At 36.7% G+C, this 24,996-nt stretch overlaps 1 protein-coding gene across 1 annotated transcript in view; it reads right to left on the bottom strand.

Moving 5' to 3' along the window:
• Positions 1–940: 940 nt before the first annotated feature.
• LOC138711803 (uncharacterized) overlaps positions 941–24,996 on the bottom strand; it is a 342,343-nt gene continuing 318,287 nt past the window's right edge. Inside the window, exons 11-13 of the mRNA XM_069843046.1 lie at positions 15,541–15,651; positions 8,438–8,543; positions 941–1,169 (exon numbers count right to left, since the gene is read on the bottom strand). The gene's annotated coding sequence lies outside the window, so the exon portion shown is untranslated. The remainder of the gene's footprint in view (positions 1,170–8,437; positions 8,544–15,540; positions 15,652–24,996) is intronic.

Raw genomic sequence — 24,996 nt, forward strand, 5'->3', positions numbered from 1 at the left:
TGCTGGGCGCCCTGTCGGGCCACACAAGTCGGAAGTCGCGCTCGAAACCGTGGGACAGGACCACGGAGATAGGAATGATCCCTCCTGGTGAGACGTGAGTTACAAACCTAAGAAACTTAACCTAATAATAGATATAAGAACTACAAGGGGAAGACGAATGAAGCCTCATCAGGCATTCTTAACAAATCCCGTCATGGTAACGGACGTGGCAAAAACTAACAGCGGGGATGGAAATGTGAAAATGGCTGTGATATTTGGTGGGCGTTCTGCATGCAATGGTGGCTGGCGAGGAAAAATACAGTGATGAGAAAGAGGAGAGAACGAAAACGGCTGGGTGGTGATTAATGTTCGAAAAGAAAAGCACGAGAGCCACCATTGCATCCCCCGGACACCATCTTGGCGGAACCCACCTCGACCGGTTAATGAAACGTGCGATATGAATCCTCTGGGGTGAAACTCATACTGACAGGAAATACGACAGTGAATGTGTTATGAGTAACCATGCCGTAGCTCAAGACCGAAATGCCAATGCAACGTGTTACCATCATATCCTGCAAGACATCCTACTTCCGGCTATGCAGCGCAAACGTTAACATTTCCTGAGAGACATTCGACCTTTCATCTTGCATGATACTGCTCGTTATCATGTCGCTGGAGCAGTAACTGAATTGCTATAGAGATGGGATTTGCAAGTATTGGAATATTCTCCAATATTCTCCTTATATCAGTCCTCAATATAACTTGTTTCCACGGTTGAAAGAACCACTTGACAGCAAGAAGTTTCCAGATATTGCATCAGTGCTTCATGCAGTAGGGCAGTCAATCAGAGAGAGCAAACGAACCAACCTCGCTAACGGCATTGAAGGTTACTTCGGATTCGGAAAAAGATACAGGAACACATTGGTGATTATGTTGAAGGGATGTAAATGTATTGTCCATGTAATTTCAATAATATATTATAAACTATGTGTATTGCCACTACTTCATTTACAAAACTCGTACAATTTTCACTTCAATTTAGTCAACAATGAGTCTTCTGAAGGAGCCCTCAAAGCCGAAGAGATCACCATAGTCGAAATCACCTCCTAGCCTTTTCCTCTCGTCAGACTTGAAGTCATCGTGATGCAGGAACCAGTTGTAGTAACTGTCTACTTTCTTAAGCCACAGATCTGAAACAGTTCCAGCGAGATGTTACAAAGCCACAAAACAAAACGTGGCAATAATTTAGATACAACGTGGGACAAATTTACGACATGTAATTTTGTTAGCTATGTTGTCTTAATACACTACTGTTTGTGAAAATTGCAACACCCAGAAAGAATGGCCCGAACGATTCCAAGCTCGGAGATGTGTAGAACAGTGTACCACCAATATATAACTGATTACGTTTCCAGAGAGATGGCGTACACATAGGCCCAAGTCTACGTGGAACGTCTAAATTATATCACGTGAGTGAGTTCGAACGGGGCAGAATGGTTGGTCCCCGAGGAGGATTGTCATACCGTGACATTTCGGCTCGTACAGGGCATGCTGCTACAACAGTGATGCGTGTGTGGAACCAGTGGATAGAAGAGGGTCGTAGCAGAGACAAGCGGGTACTGGACCATGTAAAGTGACCACAGCATGGGATAACCGCCATCTTGAGCGCATGGACGTGACTGACAGTACAGCTTCATCCACAGTGTTGAGTCGACTTTCGTGTGCTGCAACGGACTGTCTGAGTCAAAGGTTCGTCACAGTCTTCTGATGGCTGGACTAGTGGCTAGCATACCTGCATTGTTGTGAGGCATAGTGGACAACGCCTAGTGTTTGTTTGTTTGTTTGTTTGTTTGTTTGTTTGTTTGTTAGTGGGGTTTAAAAAGGGCGGGTCAGCTACTATGACTATTTGCGCCCTTATCTAAAATCTTTCACTGAAAATGGACACAATACAATAACCAGAACACTTAAAAGAATTAAAAAGCGTTGTCACGATGAAAATGAGACAAACAAATGCAGTTTCAATAAAGTGATGCACAAAAAAAATAAAAGTGAGAAGTACTCAGACCCTAAGTAGTATTTAAAAAGAAACAACAAAACAATGAAACAAATGCCACCAAAAATAAATTGTCTGGAGGATTTATAAAATGCACGGATGTAAAAGGTCCGAATGTCAAATTTGTTAAAATAATATACTAAAAAATGTAACCCCGAATGGAAAGAGTCCGGAGGATAAGTCAAACGGGTCATTAAAAAAACTACATCACTTTGTCAAGTCCTGCATTCGATAAAAATCTCAGAACTGTATTTGTACAATTAAAATCATTTCCAAGAGCGTCACGTAGAGTCGGCTGAATGCCATTTGCCAATGAGCACGGTCGTATTTTCTACAATGTATACGGAGGAGTTGTGGCGTATTCCAATGTGCGAACTTAGTTGTAGATGAACGTAGACCTCAGAGGTCAGTTCACGAAACCGCGCACCTGCTGGACGAAGTCTATGAATTTTCACTTTATCGGCCGTAATGAGACGAATGGTGAAAGGAGTGATAATAATTTTGCTCAGGCTCCGAGCGCAGCTTAACGGTATATGAGCACAACAACACATTACGTCGCCGATACAGGGATGACTCTCCGGTTTCACAATATAGGTTTTCTATCGGACTCGTTGGGAAGGACACAGTACCGAGATGTATCCCATGGTGATGGATAATATATAAAAGACGTAATTTCGATTTATTTGCTGAGCCATAAATAAAACAGACACAACCCAGCTTTGATCACATAAGAGCACGATAAAGATTTAAAAGCACTCTCCGGTCTGCACCCAAAGTGAACCCATGAGAAAAGGAGTAAGATAATAATAATAATAATAATAATAATAATAATAATAATAATAATAATAATAAAATAATAATAATAATAATAATAATAATGACTTTATTTAACCTGGCAGAGTTAAGGCCGTAAGGCCTTCTCTTACACTCAACCAGGATTAAAATTTGCTTACACAGTTGAACATAAAACTAGATCAGAATTAAGTAATTACATACTGATACATAATGAGATCAAAAGAGGTAGTTACATAAAATTTACCTCATAAAATAAAAATAAACATAGTGAAATACATATTAATTTGTTAGAATCAAAGACAAATCACATAAAAACAGAAGCCGATAATTCAATAAAAAAGAAAAATGTACACAGTAAAAATAAAAATAAACACATTAGTATACATATTAGTATTAGATTACAATTAAATAGGATTTACATAATTAAACCAGAAACCGACAATTGAATAAAATGTACACAAAAAATAGATTAATAATAAAAGAACAACAACACGGTGGAATACATTTTGGCATTAAGTGATAAATAAACACGATTTAGATAATAAAAATAAGAAACAAAAAAAAATAAAAATAAATACAGTGGAACACATTTGCAACACGTTAGGTCTGGCAACTCATCATAAGATATTTTTCAAATTTACATTTAAAGGAAATTAAAGTTCGGCAGCCCTTGACTTCAGGCGGCAGAGAATTCCAGTGACGAGAAGTAGCAACAGTGAAAGACGAAGATAGTTAATGACTTTTGACAGCGCCTTCTGAAATCAAGTATATGCGCATCTCACGGTAATTTATAATCAACTATCTCGCAGTGTCTGCATATTGCAACTCCACTCCATTAAGACTGAGTTCAGGATATGGATGGAGTGTACGATGGTTGTAGAAGTCGACACGATACGTCTTTAAAGTGGAACATTTAAAGCCATTGCGAAGAGACCATTCTGATAATACGTTGATCACTAGTTGTAATTGTCGACCGATAGAAGGAAGATATTGGGAACTGTAATACAAACCGAAGTCATCGATATATAGAAGAGAAGGTACTCTAACACTCACACTGTAATAATTCCATTGATCTCAGTGCTGAAAAAAGATAGCCTAATACAGACCCTGCGGAACACCGCTTTCTTCGTTTGGTCGAAAGTGTGGTGCCAACTCGAACTCGGAAATACCGCTCAATATGAACTTCGCAATAAATGTTCGTAGACTACCATGAAGTCCACAATCATGCAGAGCTTGCAGAATTCCATAACTCGATGTGTTATCGCAACTCTTTTCTAGATCAAAGAACACAGTCACAAGAAGTTCATTCTTGAGGAAAGCATCTCTAATGGCGGTCTTCAGCCGAACAAGAGGGTCTGCGGCTGATCAGGCGTTACAAAAATCACTTTGGATATTACATAATCGGTTTTCGGATTGCAGTACCAATATCAAGCTATTGGTTATCATTTTTCTATAACATTACATAAACAACTGGTGAGAGAAATTCGTCTGTAGCTTCCAGAAAAAGATGGATCCTGGAATGGGATAGCAATAGCGGAACGCCAAGAATATCAAAGTATTCCTTCAGTCCAGATTCTGTTGTACATTGCCAACGGGAAGGAGTTTCCAGCTGGTGGGAGATGGCGAAACATGCTGTTATGGATGTTATCATGGCCAGGAGAGGTGTCAAGGGACGTGTCTAGTACCGCCTCCAGCTCCTCGTATGTGAACGGTGTATTGTAATGTTCTGTGTTATCAGATATAAATTTTAAATTTCGCTTCTCCGCAGCATCTTTGATTTTTACAAATTCCGTGTCATAATTTGTCGAGCTCCTTATATGTGCAAATGTGTTGGCAAACATTTCAACAATTTCTGCGGGACTAGTGGTCATTATGCCATTGTTCAAAATACCCCGAACTTACAGAACTACATTTCCCCATTATTCGACGGATTTTATCCCGTATGATGTTAGATGAAACGTTCTTTTCAAGGAAGTGACGTAGTTTGTCCAGGAGTCTTCTTAGCGTCGCACACTGTGAGACGAGATTTGGCTCGAAAACGTTTGCGGTCTCAGATTGCATCATTGCAAGCATTCTCCACCAAGGGACAGAGGAGCGTTTTGCCCTGCAGAAGGACTGAGGGATCGATAACTCTGCGGACAAAATCACGAGATTTGAAAAGTGATCTACTACGGAATCCACACTTTCATTCCCGTTATCATCGAATGAAATGGAGTCCGAAAATCCCACACAGTCTCCCTGTCTAATAACCCAGTTTGGAGAACGAGATGCATCAGAGCGGACATATACAATATGATAGGGTAGTGGTCACTACCTTGTAGGTCACGAAATCTTGACCACTCGAAATGCGTGAACAAAAACTTGGTTACAAATGGTGATATATATATAATAGGGTAATTACCATAAGGCAAGTATAAATATGTTGCTTCCCCTGAATTCAGAGTAATCAGATTGAAACGGGTACATACCTCTAATGCTTTATTTCCTCTGTCATTATCAGAATTGGAGCCCCAAGAGTCATGGGATGCATTGAAATCCCCCACTAGCAGATATGGAGCACGTATCTACATTAGAATATCTTCAATTTCACTTAATGTGAAAGGTGTATCAGGGGGTATATACACACAAATTATGGAAAACTGAATGTCAGGTAAAGTTATTGTGGCAGCTATGCATTGATTTAGAGGTGGTAACATTGATGACAGAGGAAAAGTAATTTGACGGACTAGGAGGGCACAACCTCAGTTGGCACGAATATCGGTAATATGAACGTACCGGTGAACACAGTAGAACCGAGGTATTCAGGGAGTTTTCAGGTCGGAGGTGTGTCTCCTGAAGACATAAAATAGCAGGGTTCTCTTCACAGATCAATTGCTGTAGTTCTGAGAATCTGCTGCATACACCATTCACGTTCCATTGTATATCAATCACGAGGGGCTATTTCATCAGGGTGGTATTATAGGGGATATCCTCTTCTGTTATTTTCTATGACCTTGTGCCTTAGACTGCGAGAACTCACTTTTCGATTGTGGCGAATCGCTTTCAGTACGTCGCCCTCCTCATCCTGATCTCGATCGAATACGAGATCGATAGCGGGTTCCAGATTTCTCATCCCGTCGAGGAGTGCGACGTCGTGACATCCTCACAGGCGCCGAATCTGTCTAGGACGTCACAGGGACTATCATTTTTGGTTTATAAGACCTGATTTGAAGGCCAAAGCTTTTGTTCGAGACGCCAGTCTGAGTGGCAGCGTCAACATATGTCTGGGTTGCGGTCTCAGTTCTCTTCCCAGGTAGATCTCCAAGAGGTGACGTTAGTGTAGCCATATTTATACCCTCCTTTGACCTCTCCAATACTGAAGCATAGGACTTCTCTGCACGTTTTTTCCGTCGTCGAGAAAACGTTTACGCTCCTCGAAGAAAGTACTGTAATATTTTCTCTTAGCCGGTGTTTTTGAATTGCCTTCTCTGTAATATATTTCGGGCAGTCTTTAGAGTTTGAAGTATGATCCCCAGCACAATTCACACAGTGGAAGGCGCTGGGACATGGGGAGTTCCCATGGTCACCACTGCCGTACTTTGCATATATGATGTTTTTCGTGCAACGTTTCTGCTTATGTCCGAACCGTTGGCACCCAAAGCATCGTACTGACATACGCACATACGCTCGTATAGGGATACGTTCATACTCAACTCTGGTAGGACAAATGTTCCAAAGGTCAAGAACATATTGCTGAAGGGATACGACCGTCTATCCCGCTTACGTCACAAACGGTGAGCCTTGGACATGGATTGTTCCGTCATCTCTTCCTGTATCTCTACATCCGACATACGTCTGTACTTCTCCCTGCATGGTATTCAACGAGGAGTGTTGTTATACCTTAATGGGGTAAGACCCCAGAACTTCTCCTTCAGTAGCATCTCACTTTATTTGGGAGATAATTTATCAATCAGTAGGCTGCCGTAGCGACACCTAGGTCCGTTCTTCACCTTCCCCACAAGATTGTCGAGTAGCGTCTCATATAGAATGGACTAATGTTCTTCATTGTTTCTTCCGTCCAATGTGATACTAATAAATTTCAGAGGTGGCATTTTACTTTCATTTTTGCACAGTCCGTATCCATAGCAATATTCGTTTTTTGACAACCAGTCGCTGTACTTTGTCCTTTCTTGCTCACTATGCTATGAATACATGTAGAAGATAATAGTCACTGTTGATACGTAGATCCTGGTTGGGACAAGTAACATTGTTAACGTATTTTCCTCAAGCAACTAGGAGTAAATCCCGGGGTAACTTTCGGCACTAGAGCCTGGACACATTTCACTGGCATTAAAACCTTCATATCACAAAGATACTATATTACTCTTGCAGTTGATAAAGTGTCGTAAAATAAACAAACTAAAATAATAGAACCTTGTACGATTAATGATGGAACATGTTACTTTAAAACTGAGTTTCGAAATAATACACCAGCACAAGACTAGAAAACAAAATTTTACAGGTGAAGGTTTTATTTGAATTATTCATTTCTAGATTGCATTTTATTAACACATTTTAGGTTGTAATTTTACATAGGTAGTCAAACTGCGTATATCGAGTTCTTTTATTTAAGCTCTTCTTTGCTACAGTGTATTGAACTTTGGTCCATTAAAAATATATGAAATGAACAAAAATGCAATAGCAAATTAGCCCTCATCTAAACATGGACTATAAGAAAATTCCATAACATAATAAAAATACTTTTGTAAACCTAGTCATGTGCTTTGTGTTGATGAAAAATTTTCCTCCAATTCAAGATGTGAAAATTAGTGTCCCTTCCAACCAAGAATTTTTTGCATCCAACACTTCACATTCTCCACAGACAAAAGATTTTGGACGGATAAATCATAATAAAAATTATTGAGCTAAAAAAAGGAAAATATACAAACTTGCTTGCTGCCTTTATTCAAAATTTTCTTCTGCATGCTTTTTCGTGGATATTGTTTAGCAGAGTTTTGCTCCTCGCCAATATTTTTCATTATTTTATGCCTCTTTCGTCTCCTTTGTACAGGCGTATCACTTTCAGAGGGATTCACTATAAGATTCACTCGAAACTTCGTTCAGGTTTCGAGTGCCCTCCATTTTCCAGACTTGTCAAACCAGTGACTTTCCAGCAATAAGCAATCCCAAATTGGCAGTGCCAACAACGAAACAGAGACAGAAGCGATACACTTTAAATACTGTTACATGGAAACGAAGTATAAAGACGTCACAAACGTGGAGAAACACATGGATTTTGGCTATTTCTTATCGATGGAAGGTCACTGTTAGCAGAGTTAACATCTGAAGAAATCTGAATCAATTAGGATGCGACTTGAACTGTTATGTTATTTGCGACCTCAATTAATTCGTCCAGATTCTTATGTACTTTTATTTTATTTTTATTTCAATAATTAATTAATTAATTCGTTCATTCTTTCATTTTTCCACTCTTCGACTCATTCATTAATCAAGTCGATTCATACTATTTTCATGTCATCCGAACTTCTCAGAATATCTACATTCATGTTACAACTCTCAGTTCCGAAACTGCTTGGTACTCTGACGATTTTGTGATTGTAGAGTACTTACTCCAGTTCTCTTGCAATGAACCTCCAGTCCCACCCAGATCATCGGGAAGGCACATTTGCGGTACTTGTTTAGTGAAGTTTGTGAGATCTTTTCCATGAACATAGATCTGGAAATTGTAAGTGTTATCTCTTTTGAGTATTATTCGTAATCAGGTTGTTTTAATTATAAAATGGTTAAGAAACTATAGCCAAAGACAAACGATAATTAATTTTTCAAAAGCTATGCACTGTAAATTATCAATTAAACTTAAATATAACTAGTTCCGAAAGTAGGACTTTAACTTCATAAATGAAGTCCTGAAACATAGAAATTAATTATTTCAAGAGAAGAGTGAAATTCGATTAATTATCTTGGTTGAGGAAAAGGTTTCATTGAAACATATTATACATTAAGACATCCATCACTAACAACATATGCTACAGGACTACACATAACGAACAAAGTATAATTTTATGTGTTTTATGAGGATCCGTCTGATTTATGTAATATCGAACCTTCAGAACTAAGATGGAATTAATTAGTAGAATCAGTGGTAGTGAGGATTCTGAGAGAAAGATGGATATTAATGACGAAAGAAGAAACACTTTAAAAAATGTCGATGATTTTACAGGTACCCCTTTCAACATATCACTAATGTGAATGTAATTCATTTTAGTTTTATTAAATCGAATACCAAGAGTTTTTAATAAGGCGTTAGCATTTATTTTCATAATATTCTTAAAGAAGAATTCTCCGCCAAATCTTCCAACTGCACAGATGCACCAGAAATAACACAGTTTACACTACGACAAAAACAAAGCCCTCTTCACACACCTAAACAACATAAACAGGAAATACACACATTCGGCAGTAAATCGCGATATACACAACACATCGCAAATCCCCCCCGAACACAAACAACAGAACAACAATGGAGAAACTCCTCTACAATTACCACCAGCCCCCACCACCAAACTAAAAAACACAAACAAAACCGCAAACACTGTTGGAAATTTGAATACTGTCTGAGAGGACACACGACAGCAACAGAGAGGCAGATCAATAAAATAACACCACACCATGAAAGTCTTCATAACGATTCAGATGCTTCTGCTACCGGAAGGGGAAACTTAAAAGCATAAAAAAAAGAAATGTATGTATGTATGTATGTATGTATGCACAGTGTTCTGCCCAAGAGCAGGTCTTTAACTGCAAACCCAGCATTTCCCATTCTTGCTTTCCTCTTAATCTCCCCATATAATACCTTAATACTGTCTATCAACTGATATCTTTTACCCCGAACTCTTGTCTCGTTCACCATTCCTTCAGCATCGCAAATTAACAAATTAGGCCTACACGAAAATAATTAAAACAAAAAAATAAAGTAAAAATAAAATGAAATAAAATAAATAAATAAAAAGCCAATCACCGCACTCACACACCTACTGGCACTTATGCCTGAAATAGTGTCACATACAGTATGTAAATATATATTTATTATTATTTATGTACAATGGCTGGAGAGGGCATCCTGCGCGTATAAGACCCTAAAACGGCCTCTGGCTCAAAGCCAGTAAAGTCAATAAACATCACAACATCACCAGTGAAGTAAAGCTAACTGCCAGGCAAGTGAATTGATTCTTGGTCTCCACAAAACCTATCGGTCAGCTGTTTCCCTGTCTAAGTTGTGTGTGTGTGTGTGTGTGTGTGTGTGTGTGTGTGTGTGTGTGTGTGTGTCTCTCTCTCTCTCTCTCTCTCTCTCTGTCTCTGAACAGACATCTCTGCTTTGTGGTTCCGCGATTAAGATTCACATATTATGCAGTAGATGCACAATGACGAATACAGAACAAAAATTTATGTAGCATTAAGAGAATAGGAGAGTGTATATGTATGTATTGTGAATCCCTATCACCACAGCATGGCGGCTTCCTCATATGGAGGGTAGCTACGAATATATTGAATAAGCAGTCCCAGACACTCAATAAGGGGTGGTCCTCCATCTTGGGGGGTTGGACAAAGTGCTAACAACAAATTACCGTAAAGAAGAGAAACCTTAGAATGCGACAATGTTTGGCGTGGTATACATTATAATCCGCAGCTTAGGATCATCATCATCAGCATCATGGATTAAGCCTTATAAGGCTCGTTCCGGTCTCATTTTTTTTTAACACTGTTGAGCCCATCTTGTTTTCGGTCTACCAACATTTCTTCTACCTATTGGGTTATAGTTCATCATCAGTTTTGGTATGCGGTCTACTTCCATTCTTTGTATATGTTGTTTCCAATCGTTTCTATATTGTTTTATTCTGTCTATTAATTTAAAAATGCTTAGTTCCCTCCTTATATCATCACTTCTTTTCCTATCCAATAAGGTGTAACCTGCTACAGATCTTAGAAATTTCATCTCTGCTGCTTCTATTCTTCTTTCTTCTTTTTTAGTCAGGATCCAAAATTCAGACCCATAAAGCAACATTGGCAATGCCATTACCTTATAAAATTTAATTTTTGTTTCTTTTCTAGTACTTTTTAGGGATCTATTAATGACACCGCATACATAGCTGAATTTATTAATCTTGTTTTGAATATCTTCATTCTTCATATAAGAAATGTTGCACCCAAGATAATTGAAACAATTTATCTGTTCAATAATTTTTCCTTCCAAGACAATTTTGGCTCTTAATGTATCTGCTCCTCTAAATGCTAAAACTTTTGTTTTATTAATTGAAATTGAAACTTTTACTTATATTATTTAATTGGAATAGAGCCCTCTGTGCCCCATTTTCAGAACTGGATATTAAAACTTGGTCGTCCGCAAAGAGCAATGTATCTACGAATATATATATATATATATATATATATATATATATATATATATATATATATTTTTTTATTTTAAAATGTTCATTTAAATCCATCTGCCAATCCATTACGATTTTGTCAATATAAATATTAAAAAGTGACGGTGAAAGTGGACACCCTTGTCTTACTCCTTTATTTATTGTTGCTGCTATATTCTTTCTTTCCATTGATGTTCCAATTACAATTTTATTTTAAACGTATAAACTTTTAATTGCCGATATTAAATGTTGTGGAATACCTTTCTGTTTCATTATGATCCATAGTTTGTTTCTGCAAACATTGTCAAATGCTTTTTCAGGATTCAGGAAACAATTATTTTAAAATTTTGTAACCAGAGATTCTCTGTAAGTCACCCAATTAATCTTTACTTATCTCCTGTCTCTTCTCACTCATTAAAATTAATTTCTAATTCACTTATTACAAGTAACATACAAATGATTAGAGAGTGTAGATTTTCGCAGTCAGGATAAAAGCGAAATGTGCCCAAATGCATTCATAATGAGTAATTTTAGGTTTAAAAGTAGGTTAAGGTATTATTTTAGTTTTTTTAATATGGGATAAAATGTGAAATTGAGTACAAAATGACAACTGCATGTGTTTCTGCGAAACAGGAGCAAAATTACAATTTATGGCATTATTTTTAAATCAGGATCTGTCTTAAAACCACACCACACAGAACCTCTTACTTCTTTTTTTTTTTTTTCAAATAATTTCTTCGTCCCTCTATATTAGCTTTTATAGTAGGAATAGCATAGAAATGTGACCCACCTGATACCCTCTTTTTTTTTTCCATCTGTACTGCTATATTGAGTTTTCAACCATTATTCCTTGTGCTGATTGTAGGATATTGGCTGCCTATATGATCTCTTTAGGTCTAGTGTCCATTAACAGACAAATTGTATGTAATAGCCGATGAGGAATATTTTTACATAAAAATTGTGTAATAAGATGTTGGGTGTGAAAAAAAGACACATTACAGACACTTAAAAGAAGAGTAAAAATCACAAACGATACAAAGAAAATTTAAATTTAGAAAACATAGAAGAACGATGTGGGTTTAAGTGGCAGGTTACATTCTCAGAACTAGAAAATATGAATAAAACAATGAAACATCGGGTTGAGAAGAGTGAGTATGTTGAAGTCACTGTATCTCTGTGTTAGTAGGTTCATGCCTTAGGAATGTGTCTTCATGTTCACAAATTCATTGCAGTTCTGTTTCTTTGATTACTTACTATTTTCAAGAATTTAAACTGAACACTGTAGGAAATGCACCTCTTCACTACCATCAAATTCTCTGTAACAATTACCATCTCAGAACGCTACAGAATGCTAAATTATAACATTAATGGCCGGTTTATCCAAGTATTGTTAGAAGACTTAACGACTGTTAAACCTGCAACAGTTTGTTAAATACAGTTTTTCCATTTGTTCAACACCAGTTTGGCTTAACAGATTCTTAACTATTTGTTAACTTTAAATGTAGGATTTCAGGCCGTTAACTCATTTAACAAACAGTTAAACATGGCGGATAACACCACAGCTGTTCAGACAAAAGTTGTGAAAGTAACATGTTATGTTTCTCTTTGAGGAATGTTTAGAGTAAGGGACGGTTTCACCAAGCTTCAGTAAATCAGTCCAAATGAAACATTAACTAGTACTGAACATTTAAATATTTACACGATTACGTTTGTATGTGAGCTGTGTCCGTAGACTTCAAGCCTAGCAGCTATATGTGCCTCGTCGCGCTGGTAACGTCACGGTACCCAGATGGAGTAGTTAGTAGCGTGTTGGCTTGCCATCCCAGGGGCCCGTGTTCAGTTCTCGGCAATAACTTTTTTTTTTAACGTAACTAATTTTTATACATGTTACCTTTCTTCATTTTTATAATTTTGTGTAGTGAAACTTATTATTTCGCAACTCTGGCTCCACTAGGAGAATTTAAAAAACTCTTGGGAGATCAATTTTCTTCCCGAAATAAAACAAAGATAAACAAACAAATTAAAGAAAAATAAAAGAAATACACATGTGGATCTAATACATTATCCACATCCCATCGACGTCTATCACTGCCTGGCATTTTCGGGGCATTGAGTCCACCAGATCGCGGAAATAGTTCTGGTCCTTAGCGAAATCTTCCCAGGTAACCAGAACTTGATCCCAGAACTGATCTGGATTTTGAGGTGGGATGTCTCGATATTTGTCAATCCTCTTTTTCATGCTTTTCCGTGAACCGTCTTTGAACGTTTATGGCGGTGTGCGCGGGGTGATTATCCTGCTGGAAAATTAAATTTCCATCGGAAAGAAAACGATTATAAATTCCAAGAATCCAGCTCTTTCGCTTCTGTTTTAAAGCCAGTGCAAACATAGCTTATCGCTATCTATAATATAATTCTAATAAATGAAAGTTAATATACCAATTAAGTTTTGTTATGTTTGAATGCACATTATGTATTAATTTACTAATATTTCTTAGGTACCGGTATGTAGTTATAATAATCACTTTCATGTCTTAAAATAAAACTCAGTTGTATGTTACCTAGTTGAAATAGGCCACTTGTTCCAATTCACTAGCTACTATTAACTCTAGATTCTATGTTACTAGCTCTTCAACTATAGCCGATGTCACTAGTGCTTCAAAATACGCAGTGAGTAAATAATAAAATGTTTCAGCAGCAATTGCTTCTTTAGGACGAAATTACATATAATTTATACATGAACCTAAATTAGAGAATTTTATATGATACGGAATTCTCCTCGGGGTTTTCTGTACAGTTGACTACACACACATTCGTGTAATTATTGTCACCTGGTGGTCATAACGCTGAGATTTTTCTAAACAGAAATTCATATTTAGCATTATAAAATGTAACCATACATAATAATTATTATTATTCAATAGCAGTCAATGCAACTTTCATTTATCAATTCTCTGTACTGTATGAATCATGGCTACTGTAATAGGTTACGATTTTACACATGTTTCATGACTTACTCCATAGTACAGAATTTAAATAATAATATCAGCCAATAAGAAGTTGTCTTATATATGCAAAATCATTACCAACTGCTGTTGAGTAGTTAGAATAGTATTAACGACAGTTAAAGTTAAGTGTTGGTTATTTTAAACAAAATTATGTTGGAAAAATGGAAAATATCTTAACAAAACGTTAAAAATAAACCAGCTGTTAATTTAACATTTGTTAAGCCAAATTAAACATTACTTGGAAAAACTGGCCATAAAAGTGATATAAATTTAATTTTTAACTAGATGTTAATCCTACTATCTCTAACTGTTATTAGTTTTTCTTAGAATTCGGTTGTCTTTTAGAATTTAATCTACACTATTTAGAAATTTCACATATTCCTTTGTTAATTAAATTTCAATGTTGATTTTTATACACTAGAAACTATGTACTTCATGGGATTTTACAAACAGCAATTAGTGTTTCTCAATATTACTAACATTTATGTACCTTGGTATATATTTCAAGCCTCTCTCACTTCTATTATGAAGAGTAGAAAATTAAAATGATTTAAATACCTAATTGCTTGATAATTTAATATGAATTTGACTTTTACTACTGGGTCTTCAGTTCAAAGTGTGTCATGGCTCGCTGTATGCCGTCATGTGGTTAGCCAATGAGCCTAGAGAATTCAATCTTCCTACACTTCCGCAGAGGTGAATTACTTATATGCCACAAAAGTTGCCTAGCAAGTACGGCGTTCATTCAGAAGAGTACTAACCGATACGTACGGTAACGCCGGTAGTGGCAGGAATGTGAACTGTTTCGAAACATGTACTGAGGTGAGTTTTTTTCTTACTGTCGGGATATGTGGAGAGGGTCAAGACGATTACTTACGTATTTGTTGACATTAATTTCGACGTCAACATGGACACGGAGCATTTGATTTGTGTTGTGGAATGTTGCTGTACGCAACCGATGATAACAAATACCCTGCATACAACTTGCCCGCGCAAAACACAGTTCGAAAGAGGTTATGGTAGCACACAGACCGCACAGACCGTCATCTGTTGCTACGACGTTCAAGTTATACCATACACGTTCTCAAGTTCAGATTGAACGCCTTGATTAATAGGCAACTTCTCTGACACAAAAGCTGAAACTCGCTTCAAATCACTGACTCATCAATAGTGACATCATGACACACTTTGAAATGAACAACAAGTAGATCTTAAGCGATATATTTATTAAGTACCGGTAATCAAAATTATACCACTTACATTTGGTAAAAAAAATACGTACCCTTGAAGTGAGTTTGGAGCTGAATATAGCTTTTATTACCCCTATGAAGACTTCAGCACAAGAAGGTGCATTAATGATGTGAAATGCTTTTAATCGAGTGTTAAAAGCTTTCTGAAAGATAAAAAACACACACTTATTAAAATCAAGCTCTTTGTATCCCTTGTGTAAGCAACAGTTACTGAACTAATAAATGCACATGACAGTTTCAAGAAACATCTTCAACTAATCAATTCATACAGAGAAAATTCCATGTGCATATACGCCTACACAGTATTTAATTTGAAGTTTGGTGTTCTGATGGCAAAAACATGGTAATATTTTAGAGCCTATTTTTTCCTTGATAAGGAAAAAAACAATAATACTAAAGTCCTTTTACATGTTACATGAATAGTAGCATATAAAGAAGAAGATTATAATCAGCGGTGTGCGGTGATGACGTTTTCGGGGAAGCAATTCCATAGAAACCCTGTATGTAGGCAACACGCATCGAAGCCCAGTTGAGCAATGGCACATATACAGGCACTGCTTCTCTTCACGTCATGATACTGCACGCCACTGATTATAATATTTCGTATGTAAGACTTTGAAACATTATAACCCCATTAATACTCATACTCTGAATCTCATATCTTACAATTCTGATTTGTAACGTATTTCCTTACATCCAAGTAAATTGGGAATGTGTGACATTAAACTGAATAATAATAATAATAATAATAATAATAATAATAATAATAATAATAATAATAATAATAATAATAAAAATAATAATAACAAAAAATAATATTAAATACGTGAGGACATAAATAGAAAGACCAAAATAAATAAGTATTAAATAAATAGATGGAAAATATGTAACAAATATTACGAAAATTAAAATATTGAATAAAATAATATAATGCAATGGTAACAAGTGTACACTGACCAATAAATGAAAATATTGGATTCATAAATGAAACACAACCTACTATATATGTCTCATAGAGATAAATATAATATATTTATTTTTTTCGATTTCTAAACCGAGAAGTATTTAATATTTTCTTGAAGTAATGTAGCCTACTTCACTGGAATCGAAGATAAAACGTATTTGGAAGCAGAACTTTACAATAACCCTATCAATTATGCATAATTGTATCAACTATCATAAAATGTTATATGAATGAGTCCCGAAACAGGTTACAAATGGAAACATAAAAAATGAGGCTTAAGACATGCAGTTGTCCAAGGATTTGTATTTCGTTGAAGAGATAAGTTTCCGAAAATAATTGTGACGTGTGATGAAATGTCTGTACTCAGGGGACAGGTGTGGAGTGAAGGTTTTCATTCATATCTGTCAAATAATTTAAAATAAGTATTTGCAGACGAAGTAACAATGACTTTTCTTTGGGGGCGTTAGTAAATTGATATTTAGGAGACAGTCGTGGAATTGTGAATAGCAAGTGTGAAGCTTATTTTCTAAGAACAGACCCGAAGTCAGACGACGTCGATTGCAAAAGGGGAGATTCGTCTTCTTCAGTGTAGCCTTCGTCCTCACTACGCCCGTACCAGCATTTAATGCTGTAATCCTTGACAGCTTAGACTGGGAGATCATGCAGCATTCCTCTCACAGCCCAATTCTCGAACCTTCACATTATCATATAATTTTGTATTCTCAAAGGTGCTCTAAATTATTTAAAATTGATCAGATTGATAAAGTTACAATAGAAGTGTAAATTTTAAAATTTTTGTTGTCGCGAATCCAATAATGCCCGTTCCATAATCATCAATCATTAACAAATATTCGCCATTGTTCATTACAGTTTTGCATACCTGTAGTACATATGTTCTGCTTCACTCTCGTGAGTTCTTTCTTTGAAATTCTTGTAATTTATAACTCAATAAAATGATGATAGCACATGCACATGACACGTTAGGTAAAGTTTTGCATGTTTTGGTGGACGAGGATCATGCCTATGCGTGCGTTACATACAATTCATCACATTTTATGTATGCGGCCAATAACTTCTCGTGAAATTGAAAGAAGTTTGCCGAAGTACAAATATTGATTATCCGAAAGAAGGAGAACATATCCGTTTGAAATTTTTAAAATGTACTTAGTCATTCAATGCAATGGATATAAACAAAAAAATGCTAAAATGCTAAGTATATTGGCCAGATTCGCAGCAATTTGAGAACACGGTATAGCGAGAATGTTTCTGATTTTAGATATAATAGGAGAAAGTTCAAATTTGTTACCCACTTGATTGAGCAAGGCCACGAATTAACTAGTATAAACGAGGCTTTACACATTATCCTTCCACTAAATCATACCTGCACAAACAGCGCTCAACGAAATTATTATACTTTCATTATTTTATTATTAAATTATTTTACTTTATTCACTTTGCGCTCATATTGGCTTTCTATACATATATAGCATAGTTTTTATTTATAGTCCTAGGTTTATTGCATCTATTTATTTATAGTTAGAAATAAATTTACGTTAATTTTTTTATTTTTTATTGCTGTAATTATTGTATTATTGTGATATTTAATATTGTATGTTATAATATCACTGCCACTGGGTGTATACCCATTTGTAGTGTTAATACATACATACATACATACATACATATTTAGACTTAATACACTGTATAATACGCACGCTACTCTATGGGTGCCAAACATGGTCGCTCACAGAAAGAGAAAAATTCAAACTACAAAAGATGCCAGCGAAAAATGGAACGTAGGACCACAAAAATATCTCTCAGAGATAAAGTGCCAGCCACAACAATAAGGAAGATGACAGGACAGGCTTACAAGATGTCGTGAGACTGAAGTGGAAGTGGAGAGGCCACGTGAGCAGACTGAACACGTCGAGGTGGGTGTATGTGACAACCATGTGGAATGCAAGACCGAAAACCCGATGGAGTGACTTCTTCAAGAGGGAAGCTGGTAAAGTGTGGACAAGAACGGCAACATGCAGGACAACATGGCAGATGCTCGGAAGAAGATGGACAGATCCTAAATGACGCAAAGTGGACTGACCTCAAACATCTCACTATTATCAGTGCATAACCTGTAGTGGCTGAAAATGGACAACATTAGAGACAGTAAATGAAGAATCATTAAGCATGAGGGTAATAACTTTTTTTTTACCAGTACAATGGACTCGTCAGGAATAGCTTCCCAGGCGAGTATAAGGAGAGCTCACCCTGCTTGATGCTGGAGGCCCTTGCCCTAATGGGACGTAGTGGGCTTATTGATTTTATTTATTACAGCAACAGTTTCGTGTGCTTACGTCCATACTTCGCTTAACAAAGTCTGAAATAAGATATTGTACTTCAGTCCACGTATCATATCAGGCTTATACACAACTTAATAGTTCCTAAGTATTTATCTAAAACACTTTTTCATCATAATGCACCATTGTGTTTCGTAACTTGTGTTCAACCTGTTAATGTTGGTCCACCATATGATTTGCATATCTATATGATACACTTCGCACAGTGTGTTCATTATTTGCAGTTCTGTTTATTCTCTGCAGAAGATACTGCACTGGAATCATGTGATCCTCTTATCACAGACTGTTCAACAAGCTGCAGTTCACGCTCCATTTTAACATTTTACTCATATAACAGTTTAACAAGCATTCCATTGATTTTTAAATTTTAATTACATAAGATTTTATTATTGTATTTTATGACAGATATTTGCAACTTGCTTAGTCTTAATTCTGTTATACACTACAGGAGATCACATAAATGTACACTCAAACTCGTATGTATTCTACGGCATAACTTCTGATGACGACTCAGTAGAGTCGAAAACGTTTAAATTTATTAAATAATGTGTACAAATAACTTTTAGTTATTTCGTTTCTAAGATAAGCACAGACGGACCTTGTTTAACCTAATTTAATATAACACTTTATCGGCTTCAACATGATTTTAAAAAAATGCTGACTATCATAATCGTAAAATTGATTGATTTTCATAATTTAAGAGAGTTTATAGAGTTTTATTGTTATGAAAGTGTTATAATTATAATTTACTAAATGGACTCAGTTCCTTTTAAAACTTGTAAATAACCCTGAATGTATTATTCAATAAAAAAATTATCACTTCCTAAAAGAGTATTTAGAGATTAATATAGTACTAGTTGTTTTCGTGAGCTGATTGTACATGTTTATAGCCTACATGCCCATTATAAGTAGTTGTGTTCTTGCCGCATTGTTGGTTACTCAGACAGTGGAGAGCATAGGTGTGGGTTCACTAAACTTGTAGTTCCATGTGAGGAAACGCTGGACTCCAGTGGCAAGGTTACGTTTCTTGCATAAGATAATGTAACATCAGTCTACTAGTCTGCAGCTATTTTTGTAAAGAATATTCGAGAATAGCGCCTGTGACTTCAAAATGTATTCTCTGTGTTAAAACTGGCCTGTCTGTAGGGTGTTTCTTATACTACACCGAACCCATATTCTCAAATTTATTCACTAACTTAATTACAGCCTGTATCGTTGGTGGTCGAACTTTCGGAAAATACACAATACAGGTTGTCAAATCACCCACCCCCAAAACGGGATGTTTTCCAAGTTAGAACAACTACCTAGATAAAGATCGAAGTGGCCCGTAGAAAAGCGCCTGGAAATGTCACACTGACTACGTGAAGCGTACGGGAATGAGGCATTGCCGTATCGGACTATGGCATATTGGGTTGCAGCTTTTCGTATGGGACGTGATAGCGTGCATCAGGAACTAGGTGGAGGTCGACATGGGGTTGAAAACCGAGTCATTGAATTGATTCAATTTTGCTACATGTGGACGGGAGGTCGACTTCCAGGGAATTGGCTAACGAGATAGGAACAATTCACATTGCCGTGTTGAATGTGTCGCACAATGTCCATGATTACCGAAAAATTGCATCCCGGTGGGTACCGCACCACTTTACAGATGTTCAAAAAATGGCACAGATATGCCCTCGCCAGTGATCATGTGGCACGTTACAGACGGGAAGATTGCGCGTTCTTGGTCAGGATCATCGCATTTCACGAAAGATGGGCGCGCACTAATGAGCCAGAACTTAAGCGCCAATCAAATAAATGGCGCCACCCATCATCTCCCCGACACAAGAACCTGCGTTAGGAACTGGAGAAGAGTGGAGAATTTAAAGCCATTGCGAACAGCCCATTCTGATAGCATGTTGATGACCAGTTCCAACTGTCGGCAGATGGATGGAAGATATCGGGAGCTGTAATATAAACTGAAGTCATCAACGTATAACAGAGAAGATACTCGGTCACCCACACAGTGGGTAATTCCATTGATCGCAATGCAGAAAAGAAGAACACTTAATACAGACCCCTTTGGAACGACGTTTTCTTGGAGATGTTCGTTAGAAAGTCAGGGGCGGCTCCTCAGGGCAGGCAGGGTAGGCTAAGCCTAACCCAACACATTTGGAAAAACCTAAAAGTGGTTATTTATTAATAATAAAAGCAAATTAATAAAAATAGTATTTATTCAGTATTAAATTTATTAAGATAATTATATACTCTTGTCTAGTTTCTTAGAAATACTTCAATTAACTAAGAATGGGACTTTTTAGGGTTAGTTGGACGTTGCTTACCACTGGCAGTTCAATTTATCTGACAAGAGTACGCTGAACAGATCTCAATGCGTCGGAGGGTAGGCAGTCGCAAAGTTAGCCGACCTTCCGCGTTACTCCAAACCTGGCCCTGGAGTAAGCATTACAAGAGATGCTTTCTTAGCGCATGCGTTCAATGCTTAAGCCAGCGCGTTTGAATTCTGCCTGCCCTAACGAGAACCCACAAGCATTATCGAACACCTACGACTTACGAGATTTCTGTTTGAAAGTTTCACAAGAGTCTAGGGAGTGTAAGCAATTCTGCTCCTCGCAATGCCGAATGAGGGCGGAAAGAGACGAATGCTATATCTGCTATGCTGAATGACAGCGACGGCCGTAGGAGAGGAAGCCAATTTGCTTTCCTTAACATTTTCAGGTGTGCTGGTACCATGAACTAATCTTTCGTGGAATTTCAAATTTTTATTGTGATTAAATTTTCTTTGACATGCAGAACACTCACAAGCATACGACTTCTGGTTTATCTTTAAAACATGAGGATGTGCTTTTGATACATGTCTTCTAAGATTTCTATTATAGTCAAAGCCTTTATTACACTCCGAACAATTGAACTATTTAGGCATGTTTATTCTGTTATTAATACATCAAAACGCACGATAATACGAAACAGCTAACCCTTTATCATTCATGACCATTCCAAAATTAATTAAAACCAGCACTATTATTCCCTAAAAGACACTTACTCAATCTGAACACCACAGAATTACAACAGGCTCGAAAACACGACAATAAGAATAACACATGACGCGAAACATGGCGTGCCAATCTCAAAGGACTATGTCCACTGTCCAGCATAGCGAAGAGCAGTTGTCCCTTTCCTTGGTCATTCGGTATTACGCGGGGGCTGGGGGGTAAGCGGGATCGATTTTCTGTGGTCCATAGATATTTTTGTTTTCTCTACATACGTATAGAGAACAGAGCTCTTTTAATATTGACATTTTAATTGAAGAGTCCACTGCAAGAATGATGGATGTCACTTTCTTGTCGAAAATGAACCAAGACTGTCAATGCATAGCTTAAGACATATAGCATGTACATACAGAGTTATATGGCATTAACACTGATAGTCATTGTCCAGTAATGGTCGGAAAATCACAGTTAAGCTTTGAGTGCTAAGCATTTCAAACTTTCAATTGCTTCTCCTGCAAAATGTATTCCAAATGACATCCATCATTCTTGCAGTGGAGTCTTCAATTGTAATTAGATTTCTTTATATTTAATTATAATACAGACAATGACCGAAAATTCAGTTAGGCCCGCACGGCATTCCGAGGAGCAGTATTGCCTTTTCCTCTCTTATGGCTGTCATTATTCAGCTTACTGTACAGCTTTCGGCTGTCATTCAGCTGTTGACAGTCATTCAACTTACGGCTGTCGCTGTCATTCAGCATAGCAGGTGTCTTTCCACCCTCATTCGGCATTGCGAGGAGTAGAATTGCTTACGCTCCCTAGACTCTTGTGAAGAAAGTTTCACAAGTTGGAACGTAGCCTGTTACGAGTGAAATACAGTTTTTAACAGTGTTTTTTAAAATGTGTGGTTTTTAAACAGTGTTTTTTAAAATATGTGGTTTTTTTAAACAGTATTTTTTAAAATATGTGGTTTTTTAAACAGTGTATTTTAGAAGATGTGATAGTTTGGAAGTACGTACTATATATTAATGTTTTGTATATTTGGCGATTTATATTTAATGTACAGCGATAATAATATTATATTATAATGACTGATATAATAAGTGAACTCTTACATTGTCCGTTTTCGCGTCGCAACGACATTGAAAAGAGAAGTATTTTGGACAATGGACGACCCACTCCTGCATTAAGCTCTATTGTTCATAAAGTCAGTGCTAAAGGTGCAAGAAAATGTAATCCTTCATGGTATGAAACACATAAATGGCTAACAGGAAGTGAAGTTAAAGCTAAACTGTACTGTTGGCCATGTTTGTTATTGTCATCTAAAGAAGGTACTTGGAATCGTGATGGTTATTTTGACATGAAAAATTCATCGAAAGCCATTCACAAACATGAAATTTCAAAAGATCATATCTGTAACTCAGTAAATCTAAAGAGACTTGTAAAGAATTTGAATCCAATTTCGGAAATGTTGTCTGAACAACAGAGAATTGCAAGACAACAATATAACAGTAAAGTAGAAAAAAACCGACAAATTATGAGACGGCTGATTGATGTAACAGTATTGTTATGTAAGCAAGAGTTAAGTTTTCGGGGACATGATGAAAGCGAGCTCTCATTGAATCGCGGAAATTACATAGAAATTGTAACTCGTATTTTCCATTACGACGAAGATTTACGTCAGCATTGGGAGGAACTAGGAAAAACATTCACAGGGCTATCGAAAACCATTCAAAATGACCTTATTGATTGTATATATGACGAAATAATGGCTAAAATAAAACATGAAATTAAGGAGGCCCCTTTCTTTTCAGTGCAGTGCGATGACCAACAGATATAACGGAAGTCTCTCAATGTTCAATTATTGTGAAGTATGTAGAACGACTCAAGATCGATTTCAAGGCTTCTACAATGTTACCACTAGCAGAACTGCCATAAAATTATGCACTTTATTAGTTGAAGTTCTCAAGGATTTTGATATTAAAGACAAATTGATTGGCCAATGCTATGATGGAGCTAGTGTTATGGCTGGTGAAATTTCAGGACTTCAGGCACTAGTGTAAGAACATGCTCCACAAGCACTGTTCACACATTGCTGTGCTCATAGACTAAATCTTGTATTGCAAAATGGAGCAAAATGTATAAAAGATGTGCGCATTTTCTTCTCTAATCTCCAAGCTTTCCCTGCATATTTTCATAAATCACCTAAACGCACAGCTGTTTTGGATAAAATAGTAGGCAAAAGGATGCCGACAGCTAGTGATGTGCGCTGGAGTTCTAATGCTAGAATTCTGAAGACTGTTTCTAGTCAAAGAGAGAACATAATCACTGTTTGCAATGACATAGAGGAAGATCCGCTTTCCAGTCCTGAATCTATAAATGGGGCTATAGGACTAAAAAACAATCTTCAAAGCATGAAATTTGTTTTTTTATTGACTGTGTACGAGGATATATTGGGGCTATAGGGCTAAAAAACAATCTTCAAAGCATGAAATTTGTTTTTTTATTGACTGTGTACGAGGATATATTTTCAATGACAGAAGTGCTCTTTGATATATTACAGAAGAAATCACTTGACATACAGTACTGTTTTTCAGCTATTCAGAGACAAATAAAGAAATTAGAAGACATGAGAAATGACTGCAAGGCCGAAGAATATTTAAACATTGTGAAGAGTACAAGTGATCTTAAAATAGCCAGAGATAGTTCTACTTCAAGTCTAGCCCATTACAGACAGCTATACTTTGAAATTTTAATAACATTATAGTTCAGCTTCAGACTAGGTTCAGAGACATTCAGAAATTAGAATTCCTTCACTTGATAGATTCATCACGATTTAGTGAATTCAAAAAATGTTTCCCTGCTGAAGAGTTAAATTCATTAAAATGTCATTATTCTCTTCAATTCGATTTTTCACGACTGAAAAATGAATTGGAATTCGTCTATTCGGATGATCAGTTCATGTCTCGTAGTGCAACGGACATTATCAAGATGTTTGTGGACAGTGATATACAGAGCGTATTGCCGGAAGCCTACAAACTGTTTTGCTTAGCTGCAACAACACCAGCAACAAGTTGTAGTGTTGAGAGAAGTTTCTCTTGCCTGAACAGAGTAAAGTCTTATTTAAGGAGTACCATGGGACAGAGTAGAGTGACAGCCTTAGCCACAGCATCAATTGAAAGA

This window comes from Periplaneta americana, chromosome 13 (assembly GCF_040183065.1).
Source record: "Periplaneta americana isolate PAMFEO1 chromosome 13, P.americana_PAMFEO1_priV1, whole genome shotgun sequence".
Classification (NCBI taxonomy): domain Eukaryota; kingdom Metazoa; phylum Arthropoda; class Insecta; order Blattodea; family Blattidae; genus Periplaneta; species Periplaneta americana.